Below are 11,682 nucleotides of genomic sequence, written 5' to 3'. Positions count from 1 at the left end.
AGTTGGATTGTGAGTTCTAGGCCAATCTGGGCTAGTTAGACTCCTGTCTCAAACAAAACCAAACCCCATCAATCAAAGCTAGCCAGGGTGCATAGTGAAATCCTGTGTGGAAAAAGTCAATCAGATGGATGGGGCAGATTGGGCAGATGGATGCCCCAATGTTGCAGAGGAACTTTGGGTGACTGTCCAGGCAGCCAGCTGTTTCTGTCATTACATTATTTGGAAGTCGCTTGCTTGTAGTTCCTGCTTACTCCGTTAATGTTATTCCCTCCTTGGGTCTCTGAGGGAGTTGAAAACTAGATAGTTTTCCTTGTTTACCTGGTGTCGAAAGCAAGTTATGATGGAAAGTAAATTAGGTACAAGACTTTGGAGTCACCAAGATAGGATAGATATGAAGTATTTTCTCTGAATTTGTCAAATGCAAATGGACTAGACATTGTTGATGTATTTATTGCCTGTATATACTGTATATCCAGGCAGTGGTAACACACACTTTTAATCCCAGTAGCCACACGAGTTTGCCATAGAAACCGGGTGGTGCATGCCTTCAATTCCAGCCCTAGAGAGGATTATAAAACAGGAGGAGACAGTTCTCAGACTCAGTCTCATTCTGAGGTTTCCTGGAGGCAGGATCACCATTTTTGGACTAGGTCGAGGTATGAGCCGGTGGCTGGCTGCTTTGCTTTTTCTGGTCTTCAGGTTGAACCCCAGTATCTGTTTTTATTAATCATACTTCACCCAGAGCTTACCAATTTGGCTCCGAGTCAAAAATACTCAAGCTCTGTTTGTGTCTACTTCAGTGCTGGGATGATAGGGACTTGCTGCTGTGCCCAGGTTTGTTTGGGTTTTTTGTTTGTTTGTTTGTTTGTTTTTTGATTTCAAGATAGGTTTCTCCAGGATAGTCCTTGCTATTGTGGAACTTTATTTGTATTTGTAGGCCAGGCTGGCCTTGAACTCACAGAGACCCACCTGCCTTGGCCTCCTGAGTGCTGGGATTAAAGTGTGCTCCACCACACCGGGCTACTGTGCTCAGGTCTTTCTTTCTTTCTTTCTTTCTTTCTTTCTTTCTTTCTTTCTTTATTATGTATACAATATTCTGTCTGTGTGTATGTCTGCAAGCTAGAAGAGGGCACCAGACATCATTACAGATGGTTGTGAGCCACCACGTGGTTGCTTGGAATTGAACTCAGAACCTTTGGAAGAGCAGGCAATGCTCTTAACCACTGAGCCATCTCTCCAGCCCCTGTGCTCAGGTTTTATACTCACGTTGGAGATCTAAGATTAGGTCCTGTGCTTGCACAGAAAATGCTGTACCAGTGGAGCCATCTTCCCAGCCCACATTTTTCTTCTGGGGGTCGTGGGGGCGATTGAAAGCTGACTGTCCACAATCAAGAGCAAGGTAAAGCCAGGCATGGGTAGAGAAGACAAGATGGACAAGAGAGAAGGGGGTTGGGAGGGAGAGGCAGGAGCTGGAGTTCAGAGACAATGCACATTGTTTAGCTTTTAGTGAATACTAGCTGAACTGGTAAATGCCAGCGAGTAAAGTCAAGAGACAGGCTGGTCCTCCTCAACTGGAGTTTTCTTAGTTTCTCAGGTGGAATCCAGGGGAGCTTTATTGTGTAGCTGCCACTAGAGGGCAGCCCCGGGCTTTTCTGTAAAGGCACACCCAGCCTTACCTGTCAAGTTTTACCTAGGTCTTAGGGAGTGGCTAAAGTACTGTCTAAAGGACACAAGACCAACTACCTGAGGCTTATATTTGTCCTTTGAAAAATGTGGTTAACAAAATAGCAAAATGGTTCAAGTTTGTGCTTGGAACTTGCAACCTACTCCTTCAGTTGTTTCAGGGGGTGGGGTAAGCCGAACCCGCTGTACCTATTCAAGAGTTAGAGCCAGGAGGCTGAACAGTGCAAGGTCAAGGTCATCCTTACCTATTGAGTGTTCCCTTACAGCCTGGATTACAGGAGACCCTGTCCTACCCCCAAAAGGGGAGAGGTTGGGGAGATGGCTCAGTAGGTATGCTGGTTGGTTTGTGTCAATTTGACATAAATGAAATATCTAGGAAGAGAAACCTCAACTGAAAAAAATCCCTCCTTTTTTTTTTCTCCCCCGAGACCAGGTTTTCCTCTGTAGCTTTGGAGCCTGTTCTGAAACTTAACTCTGACGACCAGGCTGGCCTGCAAATGCACTGAGATCCTCCTGCCTCTGCCTCCAAAGTGCTGGGATTAAAGGCATGCACCACCACTGCCCAGCACCTGTAGGCAACTCTTAGAGCATTTTCTGGTTAATGATGGATGTGGGAGGGGACCAGACCCTGTGGGTGGTCCCACATCTAGGTAGGTGGTCCCACGTCTGGGTAGGTGGTCCCACATCTGGGTAGGTGGTCCCAAGCGTGTATGAATAGCTAAACAAGCTATTGAGGAGCAAGCCAACAAACAGCTTCCTTTGTCTTTCATGGTCTCTGCATCAGTTCCTGCCTCCAGGTTCTTGCCCTGCTTCCCTTCCTTGATGGCCTATTATGTAGAAGGGCAAGCCAAATCCATCCTTCTTCCCCAGGCTGCTTTTGGTCATGTTTTGCTTTTGTTTTTATCACTGCAGCAGAAACCCAGCCTAATAGGTAAATCGTTTGCTTCACTTAAATCTCTAGGACCGACATTAAAAGCCAGGGACAGCCAGCTGGTGGTGGCGCACGCCTTTAATCCCAGCAGAGGCAGGCATATCTCTGAGTTGGAGGCCAGCCAGGTCTACAAGAGCTAGTTCCAGGATAGGCTTCAAAGAAACCTGGTGCGGGAAAATTGTCTGTATTCTGTCAATCATATTTTAAATAAACACTGATTGGCTAGGCAGGAAGTATAGGCAGGTCAACCAGACAGGAAGTAGAGGTGGGGCAATGAGAACAGGCTAGGAAGGAGGAAGCCATTCCTGCCAGACCAACCCAGACGACTGAAGAAGCAACATGTGACCTGCCCCGCTGTGAAAGATACCGAGCCATGTGGCTAACATAGATAAGAATAATGGGTTAATATAAGCTACAAGAGCTAATAAGTAGCCTGAGCTAATGGGCCAATCAGTTTTATAACTTAAGGAGATCTCTGTGTGATTTTCTTTGGGACTTGCCGGCTGTGGGGTACCAGGAGAGACAGAAACCCCAACAAGCCAGCCCTCATGTTACAGAAACCCTCTGTGGGGCGGGGAGCCAGGGGCAGCTGGGCATGGTGGCGCACACCTTTGATCCTGGTACTCCAGAAGCAGAGGCAGGAGGACCTCTGAGTTCGAGGGCAGTCTGTTCTCCATAGTGAGCTCCAGGACAGCTGGAACTATGGCGACTCTGTCTCAAAATACAAACAAAAAATCCAATTGTGTGTCCTTGTAACCCCAATGATGGTGAGATGGGAGACAAAAAATTTGTTTTTCTGGTTTTTCGAGACAGGGTTTCTCTAACAGTCCTAGCTGTGCTGGAACTAACTCTTGTATACCAGTCTGGTCTTGAACTCACAGAGATCTGCCTGTCTTTGCCTCCCAAGTGCTGGGATTACAGGCGTGTGCAATCACTGCCCGACTGTATCTAATAATTGTTAATAAATGTTTGATGACAGTACTGGTTTTAAAGTAACCCTTTTTGGATGTGTGTGTGTAACTAATGCTAAATTGTGCCCAGTCCTGACTCCTACTCTTGACATGAAAACAGACTCCTGAATCCCAGGCAGCACGGAGAAGTGGTGCTGTCAGTCACTGTCTGAGTTGAAGGCAAGATTGCAGGGTAGGGGCCCAATAGATGGTTTAAGTGGTAACGGTATCTCCCATGCAAATCTGATGGACCTTGCTTGGATTTCCTAGGACCCACACAAAGGTAGAAGGAGAGAACCAACTCCACAAAGTTGTCCTCTGACCTAACTACACACACACCTTGGAACATATACCCCCATACCTATGTCACATGTACACGCATGTATACACACATACATACACACACAATGATAATGTTTGCATTTTTTGAGACAGGGTTTCTCTGTGTAACAATCTTCCCTATGTAGACCAGGCTGGCCTCGAATTTAGAGCTCCACCTGCCTCGGCCTCCCGAGTTAAAGGTGTGGACACCTGTGCCCAGCATACATCTTTTAAAAGGAAGGCAGTTGTGCGATGCCCTTTTGCTGTGGACTTGGCTCTCCCCACTTGCCTTGTGTGGTTGCTAGGCCTTGTCCAGCCTCCCTCCATGCAGGGTTTCCTGGGGCAGCTGAAGGGAGCAGGCAGAGGTGGGGGGGACCCATGGCACCGCGGTTCTCCCCAGGCTTCTCTTACTTTGGTGATGAGTGGGCAGGTTTGTTTTTGAATTTTTTTCAATTTTTTGAATGTTAGTTTTATTTATTGTGTGTATGCGGGTGCTTTGCCTGCCTGTATGTATTACACTGTGTGCCTGCCTGGTACCAGAGGAGGTCAGGAGAGGGCATTGGACTGCCTAGAGCCGAAGTTATGGGTGGCTGTGAATTGTCTGCCATGTAGATGCTGAGAATCATTCCCGGGCCCTCTGCAAGAACAAGTGCTCTTAACTACTGAGCCATCTCTTCAGCCCCATTTTTAGGGTGTTTGTTTGTTTTTTGCTTTTCAAGACAGGGTTTCTCTGTGTAACAGTTCCGGCTGTCATGAAAGTCACTCTGTAGACAAGGCTGGCTTCAAACTCACAGAGATCTGCCTACCTCTGCCTCCTGAGTGCTGGGATTAAAAGCATGCGCCACCACCGACCAGTGTTTTTAGTATTTTTGAGACAGGGTTTAGTGTAGCTCGGGCTAGCTTCAGTGTGTAGCTGAGGTTACCTTGACTTTCTGACCTTCTGCTGCTATCTCCCAAGTCACTGGTATGCAGGCCACCACACCCTGATTTCAATTTGATTTTAGCTTCTGGGGACAGGCACCAAATTCGCTTGCAACTTTGTCACAGAGAAAGGTTTGAAAGGTACAGGGACGGGCGATGGTGGCGCACGCCTTTAATCCCAGCACTTGGGAGGCAGAGGCAGGCGGACCTCTGTGAGTTCGAGACCAGCCTCGTCTACAGAGCTAGTTCCAGGACAGGCTCCAAAGCCACAGAGAAACCCTGTCTCGAAAAACCAAAAAAAAAAAAAAAAAAAAAAAAGAAAGGTACAGGGACGGCTGCTCCTGTGTCCCCAGCCTCCTGTTCTGAGCCATTGGCTACTCCAGCACAGGGGTGGCTGTGATGGCCTTCAATTGTGATGTCGCCTCTGGCTTCTTTAAAAGGTAAACTTGGTTGGCTGTGGGCTCACACACGGGTAGGTGAGTCCGATTCCTGTTGCCTGAAGTTTGAAGATGAAATTCCCATCCATTGGCCAACCTGCAGTGATCCACACTTAAAATCCCAACACTAGGGAGGTGGAGGCCAGGAAGGTCAGAAGTTCAAGATCATCCTCGGTTACCTAGTTGAGTTTGAGACCAGACTTGGATTCAGGAACAGAAGGACCCTGTCTGAAAACTCAAATGTGAAGAAGTAACTAAGATACTCTCAGATAAACAGGTCAAGGAAATGTTTTGATAGTGTAACAAGCCTTAGAAATTGCTTTTGCTACAAAGCATAGACTCCTCACAACTAAAAGTAGGCAAGGGCTGCTAGACAGATGGCTTAGCAGTGAAAGTGCTCAACAGGCCTGAGTTCAGTCGCCCATGAAGGAAGGCAACAACCAACTCCTGAAAGTTGTCTTCTGCCTCCCATGCTGGTGCTCTGACAGTCAGGTGACTTCACTCACAGGCATCTCTCCCACGTGCTCGTCTCTCCCTCCCCCCTTCCCCCCCTCCCTCCCCCCCTCCCTCCCTCCCTCCCTCCCTCCCTCCCTCCCTCCCTCCCTCCCTCCCTCCCTCCCTCCCTCCTCTCTCTCTCTCTCTCTCTCTCTCTCTCTCTCTCTCTCTCTCTCACACACACACACACACACACACACACATACAAAATATATTTTTAAAAAACAGAAGTGGGCAACAGATGTGGTGGCTCATGCCTTTAATCCCAGGCTTTGCAAGGCAGAGGCAGGAGGATCTCTGTGTTTGAGACCAGGACAGTCAGGGCTACATAGAGAAATCCTGCCTTGGAAAAAAAAAATCAAGCTGAAAACCAGATACCCCTGTATCCCTGCCCTCATTTTGCACCTGTTTCCCTTACTTGCTCTGCACATAGACATAGGTTGTCAATAATTCAAGGTGATGTTAGTACCACTTCCCTCAGAGGCTGAACTGGGGCATCCAAACGTCAAGTTTTTATAGTGTCCCAGACCGCTGAAAAACTTGGAACCACCTTGTACTCCACGTAGCTGAGCTTCCAAGGATCACCACCAGAGGGCACTGGTTGGCCATCGAGAAGGAGCTCAGAGCAGGCGCTGGACCCTTCTGAGAACCTGCTTGTCCCCTCAAGCAGTAAGGACTTTTTTTTATGTTTTGTTTTTTGTTTTTCAAGACAGGGTTTCTCTGTAACTTTGGAGCCTGTTCTGGAACTAGCTCTTGTAGACCAGGCTGGCCTTGAACTCACAGAGATCCGCCTCCCGAGTACTGGGATTCAAGGCATGCGCCACCACTGCCCAGCTAGGCAGTAAGGACTTTTTGGGGCCACTTTGCAGAAGCAGAACTCAGAGATCAACTGGACCCCCCCCTGCTTAATTACACATGGCTCTCTACCCCCGGCCCCTCCAAAACCTGCAGCTCAAGTCCCCAAACATGGACAAGAGGTCACTAGACTCATTTAACTGTACCCCCTTTTAACATATTTAAAAGTAAATAAATAGATTTGTTTATTATGCATGCACACATTCAAATGAGTGGTTTTTCAAGACAGGTTTTTTTTTTCTGTGCAGCCCTGGCTGTCCTGAGACTCACTCTGTAGACCAGGTTGTCATCAGAGATCTGAATGCTTCTGCCTCCTGAGTGCAGGGATAAAAGGCATGCGCCACCACTGACCGGTATATTGTTCATTTTTTTTAAAAGACAGGGTGTCACCCTATTGCCCTGGCTGACCTGGAGCTCACAGAGATCCTCCTGCTTCTGCCTCTCGAATGCTGGGATGGAAGGTGTGCACCACATGCCCACATGCCCAGGTTCAGATGTAAACACAAAAGAGGCATGCCTAACTGAGCGGCCAGATTCCAAGTGTGGTCCCAACCATCATTGTCTTCAGCTCCACGGCATTGTCACCTGACGAGCTGCCAGGACCGTGTGAATTCTGTTCCTGGGAGATCAGAGCTACTCTTCCGTGCAGTCTCCTAGACTAGGTTGGGATTCCTCAGAGCTCAGACTCCTTCCTGGCATGCCCGGCATTCTCCCCTCCTCCACAGTAACTTTAAGGTGCTGTGGCTGTGGGATGATCCTTCTGTATGTTGGGAATGTGTATTACTCCGATTGGTTAATAATAAAGAGCTATTTGGCCTATGGCAAGGCAGATAAGGTTAGGTGGAACAAGCAGACTGAGGTCTCTGATGAAGAGGGGCGGAATGGGGAACAGGCAAGTCAGTCACCCAAGAAGCAAAATTCCAGAGTACCAGTAAAGCCACGGCCATGTGGCAATATATAGATGAATAGAAATGGATTAATTTAAATGTAACAGCTGGTAATATAAGCCTGAGCTATTGGCAGAACATTCTGTATTAATATAAGCTTCTGTGTGTTTATTTGAGATGGGGCGGTCTGTACAAAAGAAAAGCTCCATCTCCGTTTGCAATGATTCAATGAGTCATTTAATATGTATTTATTTTAGATTTATTCTAGTGTTTTGTTTACATGCATGTACATGCCTGGTGCCCAAAGAGGTCAAAAGAGGACAGCCTACGGATGGTTGTGAGGCACCATGTGGGTGCTGGGAACTGAACCCAGGTCCTCTGAAAGGGCAGCAAGTGCTCATGAACACTGAGACATCTCTGCAGGCCCCTGGTTCGTCTTTTAGTGTTCAGCACTCCCTGCAACTACATGGAAACTCTATTAAGATATTTAGTTTTATTCCCAGCACTTTACAATGCCAGGAATAGCTGATGGTTAGTCTTTTTAAAGAAATTTTATACCTTTTCATTTTTCTCTCAGTATAGTACATTTTAAAGGTTTATTTTAATACTTTACATGTAAATGGCTTTTTTTGCCTGCATGTATGTATGCGTACACACACATGCCTGGTGCTCGTGAAGGTCAGGAGAGTGCCTCAGATCCCCTGGGACTGGTTACAGACACTGGTGGTGAGCTGTTACGTGGGTGCTGGGAATCAAATCTGCTGCAAGAGAATTCCATGCCCTAAATGGCTGAGCCAGTTCTTCACCTCTGAAGATCTTACCTTGAATTATTATTTTTTGAGACAAGGTCTTACTATATGTAATCTTGGCTGTCCTAGAACTTGCTGTGTAGACTAGTTTGACCTTGAACTCACAGAGATTCTCCTGCCTTTGCCCTCTGAGTGCCGGGAATAAAGGTGTGTGCCAACCATGCTCAGCCTGCTCACCATCTTAAAGAAAACAAAATCAAACAAAAAAAAAATTTTTTTTTTTGTTTGTTTGAGCCAGGGTTTCCCTGGTTAGCTTTGAAGCCTATCCTGGAACTTGCTCTGTAGACCAGGCTGGCCTTGAACTCACAGAAAACTGCTTTTGTCTCTGAGTGCTGGGATTAAAGGCGTTTGCCATCGTGACTCCTGCAATCCTTTTTTTTTTTTTTTGATTTTTCAAGGCAGGGTTTCTCTGTGGCTTTGGAGTCTGTCCTGGAACTAGCTCTGTAGACCAGGCTGGTCTCGAACTCACAGAGATCCGCCTGCCTCTGCCTCCCAAGTCCTTTTTTGTTTTGAAATTTTTTTCAGATTGCTTTACTGTTTAGCCCAGGTCTGCACTGAACTTCAGAACCTCTGCCTCAGCCTCCTCAGTGCTAAGATTATATGCCTTCTTTACCACCATGCCTACATGTTTTTGTTTGCTTTTGTTTTTGCTTGTCTTCTCTTAAAAAGATTTCTTTTAATTTTTAAATTTATTTATTAAGTATACCGTATTCTGACAGAAGAGGGCGTCCGATCTCATTACAGATGGTTGAGTCACCATATGGTTGCCTTTGGAAGACCTTTGGAAGAACAGCCAATACTCTTAACTGCTAGGCCATCTCTCCAGCCTTTACTTTTTTGGTGGTGGTGGTGGTGGTGTGTGTAGATATATGTGTTTGAGTAGAAGTGCCTGAAGACATCCAAAAGCAGATGTTCAATTCCCTGGATATGGAGGATGTGAGCGTCCTGACTTGGGTGCTGGGAACCAAATTTAGGTCCTCTGCAGCGGGAAATAGTCAAGCTATTTCATCAGCCCCCCCCCCCCCTTCTTTTTTTTGAGACAGGGTCTCATGTAGCTTAGGCAGGTCACAAACTGTCTATATAGCTGAAGCTGCCCTTGAATTCCTGATGCTGCCTCCTCTTCCAAGTGCTAGGGTCATAAGCATGTTTCACTTCCAGGCCAAATCTTGACAGGATTCTAGGTGTCCCTCGTGGCCCTGAACTTTTGGTTCAGTGTCTCTGTCTCCCCAGTGCTGGGATTAAAGGCAGACACCAGTACCCGGGCCTGGAATCTGCCTTTTTATTGTGATGTGTTCCTTACAAAAACGACGCTTGCTACCTACCCATCAAGACATCTATGTGGGCTGTTGCTGAACTTGACTGGCAGGGAAGCCTTAGATGGCCCGAGGGTTACAGCAGGGACTTACCGGACCACACCATGTCCAGGCAGGTTCACATGGACAGTAGACTTGTGCCAGCCGCCCTGGGCCAGCGCAGCCCGGAGCGCTAATCAACCAAAGGTCCAAGAAAGCAGAGGCCTCATGGCCCCAACACATACCGCGCTCCTCTTACGTCACTGCAGAGCAGCTCCTGCCGGAGAAGCGCCAAAGGCAATCGGTTGCCAGGCAACAAGGCAGCAGTCCCAGCTCCCAATCAACTGCCAGCTTTCGGTTGAGAGCGGGAAAAGGAGAGGCATGTGGTTTGAGTTTTCTAAGTATGGCTTGTTTTTTTTTACTCTTATTTATTTTCTTCTAGTTTCCTTCCTCTTCCTTTTCTTTCCCGTAAAGTCCCTTTCCTACCCTTCAGGCATGCTGATTGGCCAATGAAACGGAGTAAAGGTAGGAAGAAGCCAGCTAGCGTGCGCCCCTTCATCTACCCCAGCGAGTGTGTCTCTTGCTGCAGCTGAAGCCTTGGGCATTAGACCCTAACTTCTCCAGATTGACGGTGGCTGGGTCGTCCGTTCCTCTTAGGATTTTTTAAAAAAGATTTATTTATTAAGTATACAGTGTTCTATCTGCATGTATGTCTGCAGGCCAGAAGAGGGCACCAGATCTCATTACAGATGGTTGTGAGCCACCATGTGGTTGCTGGGAATTGAACTCAGGACTTCTGGAAGAGCAGCCAGTGCTCTTAACCACAGAACCATCTCTCCAACCCTCTTACGGTTTTTAATAAGTACAAAGCAATGTTTCTTTTCTTTTTTTAAAAAAAGTGTTTTTTGAAGTAGCTTCACTTAGCCCTGGCTGGCCTTGAACTCCTAAGGGCAGGGCTGAGGTTGCAGCCGTATGCCACCCGGCTAATTTTATGAAATGCCAAGAAGCCCATGGCTTTGAGCATGCTGGGCAAGCACTCTTCAACCATGCTGCAGCCTTTTTCTAGGGTATTGAAGCGGAGGTCTACAGAGTCCAAACTGGTCTCAAATGTGTCATCCTCCTGCCTGTTTCCCAAAGTCAGAATGACAGGTGCACACAATCTAGACCTGCTTCCTCACCACCCCCATCTTCTGCAATGCTGCAGAGAGAACCCACAACCCTGTTCTTGGTAGGCAAGCACTCAATCTTTGAACTACACCTCCTTACAAACTGTGGTGGTTTGACTATAAATGGCCCCTGATTGGCCCATAGGGAGTGTCAATATTAGGAGGTGTGACCTTGTTGGAGGAAGTGTGCCACTAGGGGTGGCCTTTGAGGTCTCAGAAGTTCAAGTTTTCTGCTGCCCACAGATCCAGATGTGGAACTCTCAGCCACCCCTCCAGTGCCCCTCTGCATGCATACCACTATACCTCCTGCCACAATCATGGACTAAACTTCTGAACTCTAAGCCAGCCCCAATAAAATGTCTTTCTTTATAAGAGTTGCTGTGGTTATGGTGTCTCTTCACCAATGTTTCTTTAATCGTAATTTTAACATTTGTGTGCATATGCTTTTCAGTGCATACAGGTAGCCACAGAAACTAAGAGTGTATGATCTCCTGGAGCTGGACCTACAGGGAGTTGTGAGCTACCTGGTGTAGGTGCTGGGAGCCTAACCAGGTCCTCTTAAGCACTATGCCATCTCTCCAGCCACTTTGTGTATTTAATTTTTTTTTTTTTTTAAGGAAGCAAGTCGGGTGTGGTGGTTCATGCCCTTAATCCTGACATTCAGAGGGCAGGAGGACGATCTCCAAATTCAAGGCCCGCCTGGTCTACATAACTAGTTCCAGGACAGCCAAGGCTACACAGAAAAACCCGGTCCTGAAAAACAAAACAAAAAAATGGTGTAGCTTATGGGTATGTGTGTGTGCTCGAGTATATGCATGCGTACTACATATGTGTAGGAGCCCGAGGTCAATGGCTGGTGTTTCGATACCCGGGAACTGGAGTTAAGGTGGTGGTGAGCTGTCGTGTGAAGACAAACAAGACAACAGAGCCCAATC

The sequence above is a fragment of the Microtus pennsylvanicus genome, chromosome 1, assembly GCF_037038515.1.
Source record: "Microtus pennsylvanicus isolate mMicPen1 chromosome 1, mMicPen1.hap1, whole genome shotgun sequence".
Taxonomy (NCBI): domain Eukaryota; kingdom Metazoa; phylum Chordata; class Mammalia; order Rodentia; family Cricetidae; genus Microtus; species Microtus pennsylvanicus.
This window is presented reverse-complemented; position numbering follows the sequence as displayed.